The following is an 18,045-nucleotide window of genomic DNA, read 5'->3' as shown; positions in this document are numbered from 1 at the left end:
ATTGAGAGAAAAGGGACTTCAATCTAGGTTGGAAAAGCCAGGGATGGTGAGGATTTGAGGCATAAGTTGAACTGAATAGAAAGAAAATAAGAATATTCTTGTTCAGAACATGAACAATAAGGAAGTTAATCAGGCTCTGTTTATATATCTATTATTAACAGCAATTATTTAATCTAAGACCATTTGAGTTTATTAAAGCAATTATTTAGATGTTTGGTCTACACAATGCCAAACACTAGAATATTTTGTAATAACCTAATAAATTACAAGGGTTTTCTTGTTTGTTTTGTTTTGTCTTTAAAACAGGAGTTTGAGATCATGTAGAAACAGCTTCAGCTTTGGTTTGTTTTTCATATTAAGGTTTTCAATCTCTCTTAGTAGAGCCATTCAGGCAAGAGAGAATATTAAATGCCATCAATTTGGCTAGGATCTCATGTGGAGACCATAAATTACATAAAAATATGTATTTTGGAAAGTGTTATTTTCTAGGTGAAATTTTTATTAACGTCTATCAGGAAAATTCAGATTTCTGCAAAACAAAAATCACTTTGCTCATTTTGGAAATGACTAACAAAAATTTTAGATTATTTCTTATGAGGAAGGAAATCTTTATAAAGTGAGAAATACATGAAAGAATACTAACATGAGAAAGCAGAGAATCCTCTGTGTTTCATTCTGACATTGATAAGGGCTCAGTTCTGGGGAAAAAATCAAAGCTGTTTTGTATTGACAAGACTTACTTTGGCAACATATCATAATTGGGATTAGTGGTAACATGCTATGGCCAGTTTTATATGTTGTATGTTATTTAATGTTATAATTCAAATTTTACTGATTTGGTCACAGATCACTTTGCGGATCTGATGAAAGCTTTATGCATTGTTCTCAGGAAAGGGTATAACTTCAAATAAAAAAGAATATTGCTTAAATGAACTCCAAGTTAATATCCCTACTGTAAGAATGCGTTCCCGCTGACTTGGTGGAAGGTATGCTACTGTGACTACACCTGAGGGAGAAAATCCTGTACCTCCAAAACACTAACAAGAATGTAAACCAATGGCGCTTCAAAAAAGAAAAATTTAAAAATAATTCATTCCACTCCTTAAAGTAACAACTCACACAAAGCTTTGATTTGCATTGTGCAATGAATGTAAATATTGCTTGTGAGGACATATCACTCAGTGTTATTTGGTCCTTGGTTAAGGTTGGCACGATGATAATAATTCTTCAAATCCTACATATTCTTTAAAGAAATTTGAATTGTTTATAAATGCCATGTGTGGGCCTGGGATATAAGGTGAATCTCTTTATCTAGTGATCCATAAACAAAACAGGCCCTAATTTGGTTCCCCCTGGTTCCACATGCAGCAGGCATTGTGCCAGGCCTGGAGTGATGCATGAAAAGCAGGGTGTAGCAGGCAATGGCAGGTTCTAAGATTTAAGAAGTTGTGCTGTGCCCATTACTATATTGTGATTATTTAAGAATACATAAAGTATTATTTCCCCTTTAACTAATTGGTATGTTTTCCCAAAAGGCTATTGAGTTATTAGGATAGATATATTGTTTGGGGCACCTACTTATTTAATAAACTGAGCTATTAGATATTTCCTCTGATCTGTGGGCACCATGAAAAAATTGTTGACACATCTTGTCACTGTGAACCAAAAATGTTTGGGAATGCCTGTTTTAGAAGGGAACTAATTGGAATTAGACCTAATCCCTGCCTTCTAGTTGCTCAGAAACAAATCTATCTACTGCTAACCATAGAAAAAAGGAAATCAGGGTATCTGTCATAAAAGGAATATAGACAAAATTCAAAGAGCTAGGAAATCTCAGATGTCATTCTGTTGGAGGCAGAAAAGAGAATTGAGATGCTTTATGAGTTTAGTCTTGAAAAGAAGTAAGATTTCAATTGGTGGGAAGGAGAAGAAGAACATTGATTTAGGGGGGAACAGTGCAGAGGTAGAAAATAAATTTGTTTGACTGAAAAGAGGAGAGGCAAGGAGTAGCAAGACATGATCGTGTTGAAAGAGCTGTGCGTTTTTACCATGGAAGCTTCTGGGTAAGGGAGTAGTGTGATCAAACTTGTGCCTTAGAAAGCTCAGCCTGTTTCGCCCACTACTCCCCTCAGCAGTATATTTCAGTCAATCCGCCTATTCTGTTCCTCACTCTGTCTGGTGAATCCTCTCACCCCCCAACACATCTGTCCTGTACTCCAGTTCTTGTATGCATAAATAAATAATCTTTAAAAAAATATAAAGAAAGAAAGCTCAGCATTACAGTGATGGGAAGGACAGGTTAGAGACTGGGGCTTAAGGAGAGAGGCATGGGAGGTACTGTAGTTTCTGGGGTGGACAGTGTCTCTTGTTTGCACAAATTATGCTTTAATAATCTGTGTTTTGATCTACCTAGCGCAAGTCTGTAATTTAAGGCACTGAATAAATTTTGAATTTGAGGTACCTGGGGAGACAGAGAAATAGCTCCTGTTAACTATGGAGAAATATCCTACAGTGCTGGAGAGAGGTCAAATTTGTGGTGTCAATTTGGTAGTCATTCACCTAGAAATGAGAGAAGGAACTGACAAAATAAAATTTCACAGGGAGTAAATACAGATTAAAAAGAGAAGAAGCCAGTGACAGATCCCTGGGGAACACCTACCTCTGGGAGCAGAGGATGAGCTGCCTGTGGAAGACAGGAGGATGGAAGGGCATTGATGGGGTGAGAACCAGAGGGAGCGCCCAGGAAGCAAGCAGGAAAGCTTCTCAGGCTGGAGATGATGGTCTATATCGGCATGCCTCATTTTATTGCACTTTGCTATATTGGGCTTTGAAGACACTGAATTTTTTTTTTTTTTTTTTTTACAAATTGAAGATTTGTGGCAACCCTGCATTGAGCAAGTCTGTTGACTCTATTTTTCCAATAGCCTGTGTCACATTTGATTAAGGTATGTATGTTGTATTTTAGACATAATGCTACTGGACATTTAATAGACTATAGTGTAAACATAACTTTTATGTGCACTGAGAAACAAAAAAATGAGTGTGATTTACTTTATTGAGGTGTTCTGGAACTGAACCCACAATATCTTGGAAGTATGCATGCTAATATCAAATCGAGGAGGGAAAATCCTACTAGGAAGCTACTGGATGGGGTAATTTGCAGATCCTTGGCGACCGTGGGAAGGACAATTCAGTAAGATTTAGAGATAGAAGTCAAATGACAGTGCGGATGACCAGGGAGCCCCTTCTAGAGAAATTGGTAGTGAAATGAATCTGGAATGGGAGCTTAGTGAAAAGAAGTTTGAGAAAAGTTGGTTATAGGACAGGAGTAACCTGAGGGTGAATACAGGGGAGAGGAATAGAGAACATTCAAGTCTGCGATGAGAGAGAGGGGCTGAAACCACAGTATGTTTCTTTTCTCTTCTCTCCCTTTTTTCTTCCCTTTACTCACTCTTTCCTTTCTTCACCCCACATCCAGAGCCCTGGCAAAGTGAAGAGGGTGACCTTATGCCCATGGGTGAGGGCGACCTGAGCGAGGGAGGAGGAGCTGAGAGAGGAGCACTGGCACTGGGAGTTAACCCAGCAGGGTGCAGAAGGATCCCATCCAACTGGAACTTGGGTGAGGTGTGAGGAGGGCTTGGCAAGGTGGGACAGTGATGGCGTGGGAGAGTTCTTACAGGAGAATTTTCAAAAAACGGAGGAGGGCCTACATTGAGTCCTGCTGGAGAAGGCAGTTAGAAATATATGAAAAAGGAGAAAATTAGAAGGAATCCTGTGGATTGGAATTAAATATATCATTGTGAGCTTTCAATAGATAAGTATACACTTCAACATACATGTTTATATATAAACAAATCGAAGTTGTGTATTTTATATATACATATATACACATATATATTTAATATAACGACACACATTTCTCTAGCTCTGTCTACTGAGGGGGCTGAAAAGAACCAGGAACAGCAATATTTTGATAGCAATGAACACATCTAGCACAAACTTGACTTTAAATAGAATTCCGTAACCAAAAAAGCATGAAAATTAAACTTAAAGAAAACAATGTGCCAGAATCAGATGATATGATGAATTTTCAGTAACACATGACTTTAAAATCCACATGTGAAATAATTTCTAAGCATAATTCCAAGTTAATTTTGGAAATTTCCCCTGATTCTACATTATCTCTGGAATCTATTTTTGCATCATTGAATTACATGCTTTTCTTGAACATGCTCCTAGTTTGAATATACAAGAACAGTTAAAGTCTTCTCTAAGGCCTTCGACTATGCAGCAAATTAAATGTGTAAGTGTCTAACTTCAGATCTAATCAGCCCAACACCTCATCCCATAATGTATCAGTGATTGCTGATCTACACTTGAGCACCATTGACTGGGAAGTTTCTTCTTTTAGTAATTCTCCAGTTATTGCAAGGAACACTTTGTCTCATGGCTTAAAATCAGAACAGGAAACATCCATCCTTGATAACTTAAAAATTGTACAATTTTAAATAGATCAATTCTATGTGGTTGAGTTATAGCAAAATGAAACTGTTATTTTAAACAAGCAAGCAAACAAACAGCAACATTCCTTACTAAAAGAAACCAGGAAAAATGAGTGATTCCAGGACTGGGGGGCAGAAAAGTACAAGATGAAACCAGCATTTCTGCCACAGAAAGCAAGGAAGTGCTCATGGAAGACATGTCAAAAGGATACAGAAAGCCACCTAAAGTGGCTTTTACTGCCAATGTGATGACAGGTTGAGATCAACATGATATTAATAAAAGATTTAATCATTAATAAAATAGGAAATCAGGAGTCCATGCAATTAAATGATAGTTTCATTAGTTGGTAGAGTTTGGTGAGGATATTTATGTAGTATCTCCCAGGAAATGCTTATTAACTGCAAAGTGGAAGAAATGCCTTTATAGAGAAAAACCTGGCAGACACCACTTTAATCAAGCCACCCAAGTGAACAATATCATCAGTAACAGGTCAAATTGAAATCATGTGCCACCTGATAGGTGACAAGAACACAGCATCACCTCCGTGATATTCCTGCTAGGGATGCTTAACTTCAATCTAATCATCAGGTTACATCAGACAAACTCAAATTGAGAGACATTCTGCAAAATAACTTGCTTGTAATCTTCAAACATGTCAAAATCTTCAAACATGTCATGAGAGCTAAGGGAAGACTAAGGAACTGTTCCAGGCTAAAAGAAACTAAAGAGACAGGATAACTAAATAGAAGGAGTGTATCTGTGGATCCACTCTGAGTGGATCTGTTTGCTATAAAGGACATTATTGGGATTTGTATAAACTTGAATGGGATTGAGGATTAGATGGTATAGATGGTATAATGAATCAATAAAGATTTCCTGGTTTTGATTGTTTTACCCTATTTTTATAGGAGAATGTCTTATTTATAGAAATACAAATCAAAGTTGAGAGGAGGGTGATGTAAAGAAACTAAATTTGGAAACTTACACTCAAATGGTCCAGGAAAAAAATGAAGTTCTTAATCCTGTACTTTTTTATATATGTTTGAGATTGTTTCCCAAAAAATAATTTAGAAGAAATTTGGTGCTTTTGCACTTCTACCATTGTCACAAAGAGCATCTCCCTTGGTGGCTGCGACTCTGTTGATCTGGAACTTTGAGCTCACATGGAGCAGACATGAGCCCAACCTGCCACCAAAATCTGAACCCTAGTAACCTGCAGCTAGAAGCAGAGCTGTTCAGCAAGCCCAGCCAAAGCGATGGATCTCCAGGTGACCCACAGATGCAACTTGAAACTTCATTGGAGTGTGAAACAAGACTGAAAACAGTTGGAGCAACTTTCAGTCAAGGTGGAACATTACACTACAGAACTGGGTCGCTAATGGGCCAGCAGATGCTTCTATGATCAGTAGCCCCTGACTCTAATCCTGTCACCATGAAGCCAGCAATTTCAGAAAACTGCTGCATCCAGGACTCTGCTTCTGCAGCTGCTGAAGCTCCTGCACCTAGAACTGTGCTGCTCCAACTATGATTTGCACTGGCAGGAAGGAGGCCTCAGGCCTAACTTCCCAATACTGACTGGTCAGGTCTGGACATTAGAATCTCTATCACTGCCACAGAAAACAGACCTCTCTGTAGCCCTGCTGGACAGAAGAAATAGCAGAAATAGTGGAAAAAGCAAAAGCACACACATCTTAATTCTACCTGCCAGATCTTATGTGAGCATACCTAATTTGTCAGACCTAAATCATTGTCCCCAAGAGAAAGGAAATTTTAAACTTTCAAACCACTGTATTAGAGGAAGGCATGCTAGAATGAGGGTGGCACATGCTGAGTGTCAAGCCACCATATTCGTCAAAGGGGGAGGGAGGGAGGGAGGGAGGCAAGGAGGGAAGGAAGGAAGGAAAGAAAGTAGGAGGGAAGGAGGACTTATTGTAGTTTAGACAATGGAAAACTATTGAATAATACTAAATCTGAAATCAACCTGATAAATCTCAGTAAGTTTTTTTCATACAAAAAAAGGAGTCATAAAATAATATATAGAGTTTAATATCATCCAAATGAGGCTATATATTTTTTAAGGAAACACAAATATTCAGTAATATTCTTAATGCATGCGTTGGAATGACAGTGTTTACCTTCAGGGAGAGAGAAATATAGAGAATGAGTTTGAGGGTAGTGTCCACAGAGGGTTTCAGTTATCTATGTTGCTTAACAGACCATCCCTAACTTAGTGCTTTAAAGCCACAGCTATGCATTTGCTCTTCATTCTCTGGGTTGTCAATTGAGCAGGGCTCAGTTGGGATGGCTCATCTCTGCTCCACATGGTTTTCCAGCTGGTCTGGATCTCTCTTTGGTCCCAGAGATCACTACTGGTAGATCAGCTTTGATACCTGAACCTCTTTCTTCCCCATGAACTTTCCATCCATAAGAAGACAAGCCTGGGCTCACACACAAAGTGGCAGCATTCCAAGAAGGTGAGAGTGGAAGCTGTAAGCCTTCTTTCTTAAGGTAAAAGTTTAGAAGTCTATAAATCACCTCCACCAAATCCTGTAAGTCATGGGGCCAGCCTAAACTCAAGGATGGAGAAAGAGATTCCTGAAGGGAGGAGTAAAAAATTTGCATCTACACTTACGTGTTTTGTAGGAGTATCCCATTGGGTATAGAGTATCTTATTTATGCAAGTCTAGCAACATTTGTGTGATTTGATAATACAGCTTATTATAGTTCTTTATTACATTATTTTCTATACTGCCTTTATGTTTGAAATATTTCACAATATTTCACAATATTCTTGAATGCCCTGTAGCTCTTTAGGTTCTTATACCTTCAGAACCTGATTGCTCAGCTGTCTTTTCAGTTCTATAATATAATCCATAGACTTTCCTCAAAATACATGTTATGATAAAAAGCAAACTATATTTGGAGAATTTTTTGTGTAACAAGAGTTCATGGCTGAGTGGGAGTTGCATCTTCTGCAGTTGCACTTTGAGCATCTATTTATTGCTGTTCATTTTCCAGAGGTTGAGGGTACTGTTGAGCTAAACTCTGTCCATAATTAAGATTCAGAACTATACAGATAGAGGGTGAGCTGGGGTAGTCCTGGTGAGATGTAGATTAGAGTGGAGAGAGACCTGGGGCAGCAGTTGGCTTAACAACAGGACCTCATGAGATGAGGTTGTGGTTCTTGGCCCTGTGTAGCAGCTAGTACCAAAGATAATCTCAGACCAGTTGATATATCAGGAAGAGAAGAGTCCTTGGGGATTGAAAGGGACACTTTATTAAGGACGCTAATATTTGAAAACCCAATCTTTCACACTTTAGGATTCCCTAAAGTTTTGGGATGGTGGGAGTGCTTTTGTTCTTGTTGTATAAGAAATTTAATGAGGGCCTCCTCGGTGGCGCAGCAGTTGAGCGCTGGGTTGCGAAGCTGCCCACAGCCTCTGCAGTGCCCGTTCAATCTCCAGCTGCTCCCCGGCCACTTGAGGAGGGTCCCACATGGCGCACAGACCTCTCCTGCCACCCGCTGCTCCCCTCAGCAGTGTACTTCGGTCCTTCTGCCTGCTCTGCTCCCCGCTCTGGCTCTGGTGAATTCTCTCACCCTCCCGTGCTTCTGACTGTACCCAGTGCTTGCATAAATAAATAAATAAATAAATAAATCTTTAAAAAAAAAAAAAAAGAATAGTACTGGAAAAATGATATTTAAAAAAAAAGAAATTTAATGAAATGTCAAAGCATGGTGATGCTTGATGTCATCAAGACATCTTGTAATTGTTATTAGAGGTGATGCCCATGTGGATAGAGCCCAGAGTGTGAGCAGCTTCATGTGGAATATGAACCTGGGGTAAACAGTCTAGACTTGGGAGTTGATCATCTATCAGACTGATTTGTGTATACACATCAGCATAGCATTGAGAATCCCAGAAAGATTTTAGGAGGATTTTATAAAGTGCATTTTCCTCTAGTCAAGAAAATGGGGGTTTGGGTCCATCAAATTTGAATTTTTATTCTTTCTGGGCCCTAAGAGACCCTGACTCTCGATGGATGTAGACAATGAATTTGTATTTTTCTCAACATTAATGCAGCTAACACTTAGCAAGTCTTTAATTACAAGATGTTTATGGCATCCATATAAAACTCATTTCAGATTCTAAAGCCTCAGGACACAGAAAACATGTTTGGAATGTGTTTTCTTTAAGTACTGAATTTAGACTATTCCAGAGGACAAACTACTGCTCACTAGTGTTGGGTATTTGCAGACGGTTTCTATTATTAGTTGATGATTATTGTGGTGACAGTGATGGTCACCAGCTGCTTCAGTGGCTCTAGATGACTTTTTTTCCTTCTTAACCCACAGTGAATCTAAATTCTTCTGATTTTGGTTAGATTTTATATTAGTCAGCATTCTTCATAGAAACAGAACCAGTGGGCTATATATAAGGAGTTTTATTATAAGACATTGGCTGACATGTTTATGGAAGTTGAGAAGTCCCAAGATCTTCAGTCGACAATTTGGACAGTAGGAGAGCTTACAATATAGGTCCAGGCCAGAAACCAGCAGGCAAGAATCCCAAGATGAGGTGATATTTCAGTTTGTCTGATGGCCAAAAAAAGACTGATGTTGCAGCTTGAGGCTGTCAGGTAGAAGGAGTTACTTCTCACTTGCAAAAGGGTTTGAGTCCTCACCTGGCTGGATAAAGGTTTCCCACTCTAGGGAGGGCTATCTGCTTAACTCAGCCTGCCCACCAGGAACACCTTCACAGAAACTCAGGATAACGGTTGGCCTAATAACTTAGCACCCTGTGACCCATTTGACACGTAAAATATTCCACCACAGCTTTATTAGGGTATAATTTACATAAAGATTCATGAATTTTAAAGGTGCAATTTAATTGGTTTTGAGAAACACAGGAGGTAGTGTCACCACCACCACAATCATGACATGGAATGTTTTCATCAGCCCAAAATAGTTCCTTGTGCCCTTTGCAATCAATCCCCTGCCCCCAGCATCTTAGCCCTGGAAATCACTGCTCTGATTTCTATCACTACACTCTTGTCTTTATTAGAATTTCATATAAATGGAATCACTCAGGATGTAGTCTTTTGTGTCTAGTTTTTTCACTTAGCATAATGCTTCCAAGATTCAATCATATTGTTGAGGGTATCTGTAGTTCATTCCTTTACATTGACAAGTAGTGTTCCATTGTGTGGATGAACCCCAATTTGTTTCATTCACTCTTGAAGGACATTTGGGTGGTTTTTAATTTGGGGCAATAATTAATAGAGCTTCCATAAACATTTGCATACAGGTTTTTGTGACAAGTTAAACCTTTCCTTCTCCAAGCTAAGTGTCCGGGAGTGGGATTTTTGGTGCATATGGAAAATATATGCCTAGTTTATAAGAAGCTTCTGTACTTCTAGAGTGACTGTCTCATTTTGCATTCCCTCCTGCAGTGCATGAGTGCTTTAGTTACCAAGCATATTCCTAATAAACAGTATTTCGGGACAATCATGGAAGGAAGTATAAGGAATAGAAGGATAGAAATGCAACAGAATCTGGTTGCTCCCTGCCTGCTGCTCTGCCTGTATCTGGTCCCCTGCTTCAGCATTAAAGGCCTGTCAGATCTACTGAGGGCTCCAAAATCCTCTTTCTGTTTGCCCAAATGAATGATCAACCTGCCCACCTTGTGGCATATGCCGAGGCAGTGTGTGTCTGACAGTTGTGGTCCTGCTGATGGAGGCCTGTACTAAGCTTTAGTTCATCCTCAGTCCTATGTGCTACTTCTGGTGGCATCCACCAGTTTGACTGGCAGTTCTAATTAAGGGAACCCATTCTGAGCCAGTAGACTGAGACAGTCTCAGAAAAAGAAAATCCACTGAAAGGATGTCAAAGAGAGACTGAGCATTCAATATGTTTCACCTGGTGGAAATGTCACCAGGTGCAGCCCCGTGGGGCGAGTGGGGCCTCCACACAATAGATATTCCTACACGCAGTACTACAGTGCTGGGACTGTGCTCAGATAGTAATTTGAAAGCATTTCCAGCCTAACCTGAGGGCCCTGGTGATAAGCTAAGAGAGCTGCACCATATGCCCTTCTCTCCATAAGAACGAGGCAGTGACTCGGCCACACCAGTCAGTGAATAGACTCGCTATTGTTGTTTGCATCCTGCCCCTTTAATCTGCCTCCAGCACCCCTGTAGACATCCTAATTGGTCCTCTGGATCCAGCCCTCTTTGGCCTGTCAGCTCGGCTCTGTGTTTGTGGCCTGCTTTCATCTCCCTGCTTGCTTGGCATACTGCTCTATTCTCATGGTTTTCTGATGTTAAAACACAGCTTGTAGTGCTTGGATGATCTTCATACCATTTCTGCCTCCCTGTTAGTAACTGTACTACAAAAACAGCTGTTAATCTCAATTAGGTTTTGATTGCTAATTAGCGGCTACCTGTCAGGATCAAGCAGCCCTCTTCCTGGACCCTTTAGCTATTTCTCATGCAACTGGTACACTTGGTTTCCATGAGAACCATTTAGTTAGATGACTTCTCAACCAAAACTGCCACCTCTTCTGTGGCTTTTATAATATCTTTCCAGTAAGCTCTGAGGTTTCTTGTCTACTTCCCTGCTCCCAGATTTTCATAATTTAACTGTTCAGTTGAGGTTCCAATGAAATCACTCCATCTCTATTACTGGTGCCTTGGAAGGGAAATCTGATGATTAAATAAGTCCATTTATTGAACTAAGGTTAAGAACACATGCTTTAAAATTTAATGTTTATTCTTTTAAATAATCTCCATACCATTTTCCATAGAGGCTTACCAACTTACATTTCCACCAAGAGGAGTAAGAGTTCCTTTTTTAGCCAGGAGTGTACAATGGAGAAGGGAAAACGTCTTCAACAAATGGTATAGGGAAAACAGGGCAGCATATACAAAAGAATCAAACTAGAAAACTATCTTGTACAGTAAACAAAAAACAGACTCAAAGTGGATTAAAGACCTGGATGTAAGACCTGAAACCATAAGACACACAGAAGACATAAACAAACACTCCATGAAAGCGGTTTTGGTGATGTCTCTGGTGACTCAAGTCCAGTGGAAAAGGATACAAAAAAATAAGCAAATGGGACTACATCAAGCTAAAATACTTCTGAACAGCAAAAGAAACTATTAAAACAAAAAGATACCCTACTCTATAGGAGAAAATTGCACATCATATGTCCAACAGGGGGCTGATAAAAAAAATTCTACAAAAAACTCATACAAATAAAAAAAAAACTCAATTTAAAAAATGGACAGAAGAACTAAATAGACAGTTCTCCAAAGCAGACATACAGATGGCCAGCATTCAATTGAAAAAACGCTCAGCATCACTTATCATCATAGAAATGCAAATCAAAACCATAATGAGATACCACCTGACACCTGTGAGGATGGTCCATTTCAAAAAGACCAGAAACAAAACATGTTGGTAAGGATGTGGAGAAAAGAGAACCTTTGTACACTGTTAGTGGAATGTAGGTCCAGTCTCTTTGAAAAACAGTATGGATGTTTCTCAAAATATTAAAAATGGATATTCCATATGATGCAGCACTTCCATTCCTTGGTGTCTTCCTGAAGAATGCAAAAACACTCCTGTGTACATTGCATCATTTTTCACAATAGTTAGGTTATGGAACCAATCTAAGTGCCCAACCACAAATGAATGAATTAAGAAGACATGGTATATGCATACACAATGGAATACTACTCAACTATAAAAAAGCAAAACAGGTGAAATCTTGCCATTTGCAACAACATGGATAGAACTGGGTGGTATTGTGATAAAATAAGTCAGAAGGAGAAAGACAAATAGTAAATGATTTCACTCATATGTGGAATAAAGAGAAACAAAGGAACAAACAAAAATAAACCAAAACAAGCCCTAAAAATCTGACTGTAGTGCTGAGGCTACCAGAGGGGGAATAGATAGAGTGCGAAGCAGAGGGGAGGCAGCCCAATGAACTGTGGTGGGAGATTATAGGTGCTTTGATTGTGGGAGTTGTGTAGTAGCATACATCTGAATAGGTGTGAATCTATACCTCCAAATCATATACAGTACTGTAAACCATTATCTCAAGAAAAAATAATATGATAAAAGAATTCCTTTTTTCCCAGCACCCTCTCTGACACATGTTGTTTCTAGTCTTTTAGATATTGGCTGTTCTCACAGGTGTGAGCTGATATCTCACCGTGGTTTTGATACGCATTTTCCTAATAATAAATGAAATTATGTGTTGGTCATCTGTATGGTCTTCAAGAAGTGTCTATTCAGACTTTCTACCCACTTTTTGACTCGATTGCTTGTTTTTTGTGTTGAAATGTTTTTTTTTTTGTTGAATAGTATATTTCTATATTTTTGATTCTTAAAACCTTGTTGGATATAAAATGTGCAAATATCTTTTCCCAGTCAGTGGGGTGGCCTTCCATTGTGGTGGACTCCTTAAGAAACTAAAAATAGAAATAAATGCCATATGAACCAGCAATTTTGGAATTTATCCAAAGAATATGAAAAAAATAATACAGAAAGATATGTTCCCATGACATAGAAATTACCTAACTTGATGGATGGTGACTGCATAAAGAAGTTGTGGTATTTATACTTAGTGGAATATTACGTCTTGCCTTTGGTGACATCAGTGGAATTAGAGGTGATTATGTTAAGCAAAATAAGACAGAAAGCAAAAGAATTACTGGATGGTTTCTCTCATAGGTAGAATATAAAAAAACAAAGTAAATGAACTAAAAAAACACTACAAAAATAATTTTTAGAGTCAGTGAAAAATAGTGATTATCAAAGGGAAAGAGAAGGTTCTCACAGGTGAAGCACAGTGGACTTTTAGGGCGATGAAACTACGCTGTATGACACTGTACTGTTGGATCTATGTTGTGATACATTATCCAAGCCCACAGAACACACATCAAGAGTGAACCCTGGGCCTCCCTGGGTGGCGCAGGGGGTTGAGCGTAGCGCTGTGAAGCTGTCCGCAGCCTCCGCGGCGCGGGTTCAATTTCCAGCCAGCCAGGGAGCAACCCACATGGCGCAGCAGACCTCTCCTGACTCGCCCGCTGCTCCCCCCTCAGCAGTGTGTTTCAGTAGATCTGCCTGTTCTGCTCCCTGCTCTATCTCTGGTGAATCCTCTCACCCTCCTATACCTCTGGCCTGTACCCCAGTTCTTGTATAAATAAATAAATCTTTTAAAAAAGGAGTGAACCCTGATGTATTCTGTGGATATTGGATGATAATTATGTCAGTGTAGATTTAGAAGTTTTAACAAATGTGCTGCTCTGCTGGGGATGTTGACAATGGGGGAGGGGCTACTCATGTGTAGTGATATGGGGACATATGGGATAGCTCTACCTCCTGCTCAGTTTTGCTGTGAATGTAAATCTGCTCTAAAATATTATTAAAATTTTTTCTTCTTTATAAAATGTGTGTTCTCCTGCCTGGATCCTGTTTTCCTGTATCAGAAATTGGCAAACTATGTCAAGAGGGCCAAATCTGGCCTGTCTCCTGTTTTTGTAAGGTTTCATCACAACACAGGCAATAACGTTATGTTACGTTTATGGTTTATTGTTGTCATCATATTATAGCAGCAGAGTACGTTTATCAGAGACAGTATGGCCTGCAAAACCTAAAATATTTACTATCTGACCCTTTATAGAAAAAAGTCTGCCAACTCCTGACCTGTGTCTTTGGTTTTCAACATGTGGTTCCTGAAAACAACAGCATTAACATCACCTGGGAATCTGTTAGAAATTAAAATTCTCAGGCTCCATCCACACCTACAGAATCTGCATCTTGGAAGGTGGAGTCCAGTTTGAATACACACAGATGATCTGGATGCACATTAGAGTTTGAGAACCACTGATCTCTGCCATTGGACCTGAGATCATTTGTTCCATGATATATTCCAAGACACATGGAAGGTGAAAAAGGGAATCTTCTGTTTAGCAACTGGTATTCTTTCATATTACAGATACCTTAACTGAGTTCTCAAAAGTGCGCTTTTGAGAGGAGAGTTCAGTGCAAGCAGGGCACGTGCAAGCAAATGACTGTCTCCAGTTACAGGACTGTATCACATTCATTGGCTCTGGACATGCTGCCTGATGGAAATTAACTAGTAATTTGTGTGTCCCATTGTGTGAATTCTTTGCCCATTTTTCTACTTGAAAGACTGAGCATTTTGTATGAATTCTTTGTATTTAATGATATTGCCTTTCACATTATAATGTAACTAATTTGTAGGCTGTCATTTTATTATGGATTTTGATGGATGTTTTCAATTTTTATATATTCCAATCAGTCACAGTGTTATCTTTTGTTGTTTCTGTGATTATTTCTTCTCTATTTTTTTCTTCTTTTTCTAGAAGGTCTGTTAAACAAATGTTGAACTTTCGGAAGTAGTCTCATGACTCAGCATTTCTGTTTTACTGCTAAACTCTTCATCTTTTGCATTGCATTCTGGAAGAATCATCTACTTCCCCCACCCCCAACTCTCTTCTTCAGTTTTTCAGCTTATCTATTAAGCTCTTGGTAATCGTATAGATAATTTCTAAGAATTCTGTTTATTTCACAATAATTTGCTCCTTTCTATAGATATAATATCTTTACAATGATTTGAGTGTGTTAAGCTCACTAATGTTTCTTTCATCTTTTCCTTGACTGCATTTCATCACAGATTGATTCTGGTCAACTTTTAGCATCTTTTTTATAGCTTGGTTTTTCTTTATTGTTTGGTGTTTCTTGTACTGTTCATTTTGAGTTTGTGAATCTGATCTGGATTCTAAATTAAATGTTGGCTAACTATGACCCGTGGGCCAAATCTGGTCCACCTGCAACTGTGTGCATAAAGTTTTGTTGGAACACAGTTACACACATTAATTTTGCTTTGTCTCTGGCCACTTTTCTATGACTGCTGTTGAGTTACAGTGGTAGAAAGTAGTATCACATAGATGAACTGCCACGTCAAAAGTATTTGATTTTTGAAAGTATTGCTTTCTTACTCTTTACAGAAAACAATGACTAGTCTAAATTGAACACAAATTTTCTAAAGCCAAATAACAGACTTATTTATCTGTTGTGAATAAGAGTCCTGGATATAGTTGAGTGGATGTAGTAAGCAGGATGGGGATAGACGGCAAGATGGATAATTTGACTTCCAGATGGAGAGGATCAGTTTCCACCTGGTAGCAGTTATTTGTCTGGGGAACATGTCTGTTTCCTTAGCTTCAGTGCAACTCAAGAGTACCCCTTGCCAGAATTACCACTTCAGAAAGCTAAGTTGTATGTAAATCACTCTGAAAAAATTTTACATTCTGGGTGAAAAATTATCTCTTCCTTTTTTCCTTTTTTTCTGCTAACACTGAGGGACCATGAAGTTCTCCATCTCTGCTCACCTTTGCTTCCAGACCCAGCACTCATTTTAGACACCTTCCCTACCCAAAATGTGTATTTTATCTAAAAATGATTCCTGGGACTTTATCCCGAGTGTGAATAACCTAGCCACACATGCTGCCCAATGTTGAGAACAGCAAGGGGGCAACTCTGTTGGTCCAGCTACTAGGACTGAAACTATTTAATTATCCTGTTGATGGTTCCAGAATCCCTTTGGTATCTATCTGACTGTAAGTTTCCCTAGTTAGTAACTTTTTTGAACTTCATGTGCATCAGAATGTCATGGAAGGCATGTTAAAATCCAGATGGGCCCCATTATCTGAGTTTCTGATTTCATAGGAGCACCAGTTCTCTGCTTTGGACTATAGTTTCCTCCACTTTCTGTCTTCTAGAACTTCATCATTTTCTGTGCTTAATAGTTTGTTTTCTGGAAGATTTGATCTTTTCACACTATTCCTCCTATCACTTCTGTGGGCTCTAAGGACTAGAGAGGAGATAGACATCAGTGCTTCATCTCTTGTCACAAGTTACCTTTCCTTGGTGAATTCATCTCGTTTATTTATGCTTTAATAGGACTTCTCATTTCCTTACCTCTGATTTAATAGGTTCAAGGTCACCCATTGCAATTTATCTTAAAGTGGTGATTTAATTTTGTTCTTCCAAAAGAGTAACAATGCCTTTTACTATATATTCAATAATGATTACTTTTGTATGCTACCCTTAATGTATACTGAGTTCACATCTACACTGTGTTGGATTTCTGCGCTATCAAATCTATTACATTGATTGGTCTGTCAATTCTTTTGCTAGTAGCACACTGCTCTCATGTTTGAAGTTGCATTATCTGATAGGGCAAGTTCTGTTTCATTAGTCTTTACTTTCAATATATTCTTGACTATTTTTCCCTTTATTTTAAAAATTATATTGTCACACTCCCCCTCTTGCCATGAGGATTTCATAAATCTGTTAAGTATTTTGTGGCAGTACTTTTCCAATGCAAAAACATTATTTTGATCTACTTATTCAAGATTTCTCATATATATGTACTATATATATATACATCATATATATATAAAATATCAAACTTTTTAATGTTCTGCAAATAAATCACATACTTCCCTAGGTATCTTATTTTTTAATCATAAAATGGGAGTTATTTTTCATTATAGTTTCTTATTCACATTTTGAGAAAGATTGGGAGGGTGGAGTAGAAGGACTATTTGGAAGAAACCCTTTTTGTAATAAAAGAGTTCATGTGAATTGCAAGTGTTGGCTCATGAAAGTGGGTGTTTATTTTGGATTTCCATGTGCTTGAATTAATGGCAATGCTTGCTGGTTTTTGACTTATACCCCATAATAACATGCTTGCATTGTGCTGAATTTTTACAACAAAACAAAAAAAATGTTAAAAATCTAATAATAACAGAAATGTAATTCATAGTTAAGTTGCCCTTCACTAGTCAGGGACAATGGAGTACACCAAGCATACAATTAAGTACTTCCCCTCTTTTTCATTTTATCCAAGGCCAATTCGTTCAATGCCTGAGTGGTGCTAGAATATGTCAGCCCCTTAACAATCTTTTTTAATTTAGTTGATATTCCCAAATGATCTGTACAACTTTGGTTGATGTTTTTCATATTACCTTTAGTTCACAAAACAGAATGTGTTCTTCAAGAAATAAAATCTGATTCTGGTAAAAAAATTCACTTAGGCATGCTCTGAAGGTATGCAAACATGAAAATACTGCTTCATAGTTCTGGGAGATATATAAAACTTGAAGAAAAGACGATCTTAGAAGAAAAAGTTACTTAAAAGTTAAACAATCATATGTACAAAAAAAAGGAAAGAGGAAAACCCCAACACCTAAAGTATTCATCAAACCTAAAGTATTTTATCAGATCTAAGACATTTCCAATTATAAGACACACTGTTATTTTGTGTAGAGCAAAGATAGAAAAAGATTTTATCAGCTAAGCTATGCCATGCTGTAGATTGTAAGAATCACCTGAATGGTAGAGTTTTTAAAATGAGAGGAGAAAACATGCTTTTTAGAATCAATGGTATATATTAGAATGGTTTAGATTGTAATTAACTGAAAACTGATTCTGAAATG

At 38.2% G+C, this 18,045-nt stretch overlaps 1 long non-coding RNA gene across 7 annotated transcripts in view; it reads left to right on the top strand.

Moving 5' to 3' along the window:
• Window positions 1–18,045, top strand: part of LOC119261146 (uncharacterized) — an 87,861-nt gene that overhangs the window by 58,911 nt on the left and 10,905 nt on the right. For all 7 annotated transcript variants that reach the window (XR_008549205.1, XR_008549201.1, XR_008549204.1 and 4 more), the window contains 2 exons: window positions 2,873–2,945; window positions 3,479–3,619. This is a non-coding gene — a long non-coding RNA (uncharacterized LOC119261146). The remainder of the gene's footprint in view (window positions 1–2,872; window positions 2,946–3,478; window positions 3,620–18,045) is intronic.

The sequence above is a fragment of the Talpa occidentalis genome, unplaced genomic scaffold (genome assembly GCF_014898055.3).
Source record: "Talpa occidentalis isolate TD23 unplaced genomic scaffold, MPIMG_talOcc4v2.1 talOcc4.6, whole genome shotgun sequence".
Classification (NCBI taxonomy): domain Eukaryota; kingdom Metazoa; phylum Chordata; class Mammalia; order Eulipotyphla; family Talpidae; genus Talpa; species Talpa occidentalis.
The sequence above is the reverse complement of the archived record's forward strand: the minus strand, read 5'-3'. Positions and strand labels throughout refer to the sequence as shown.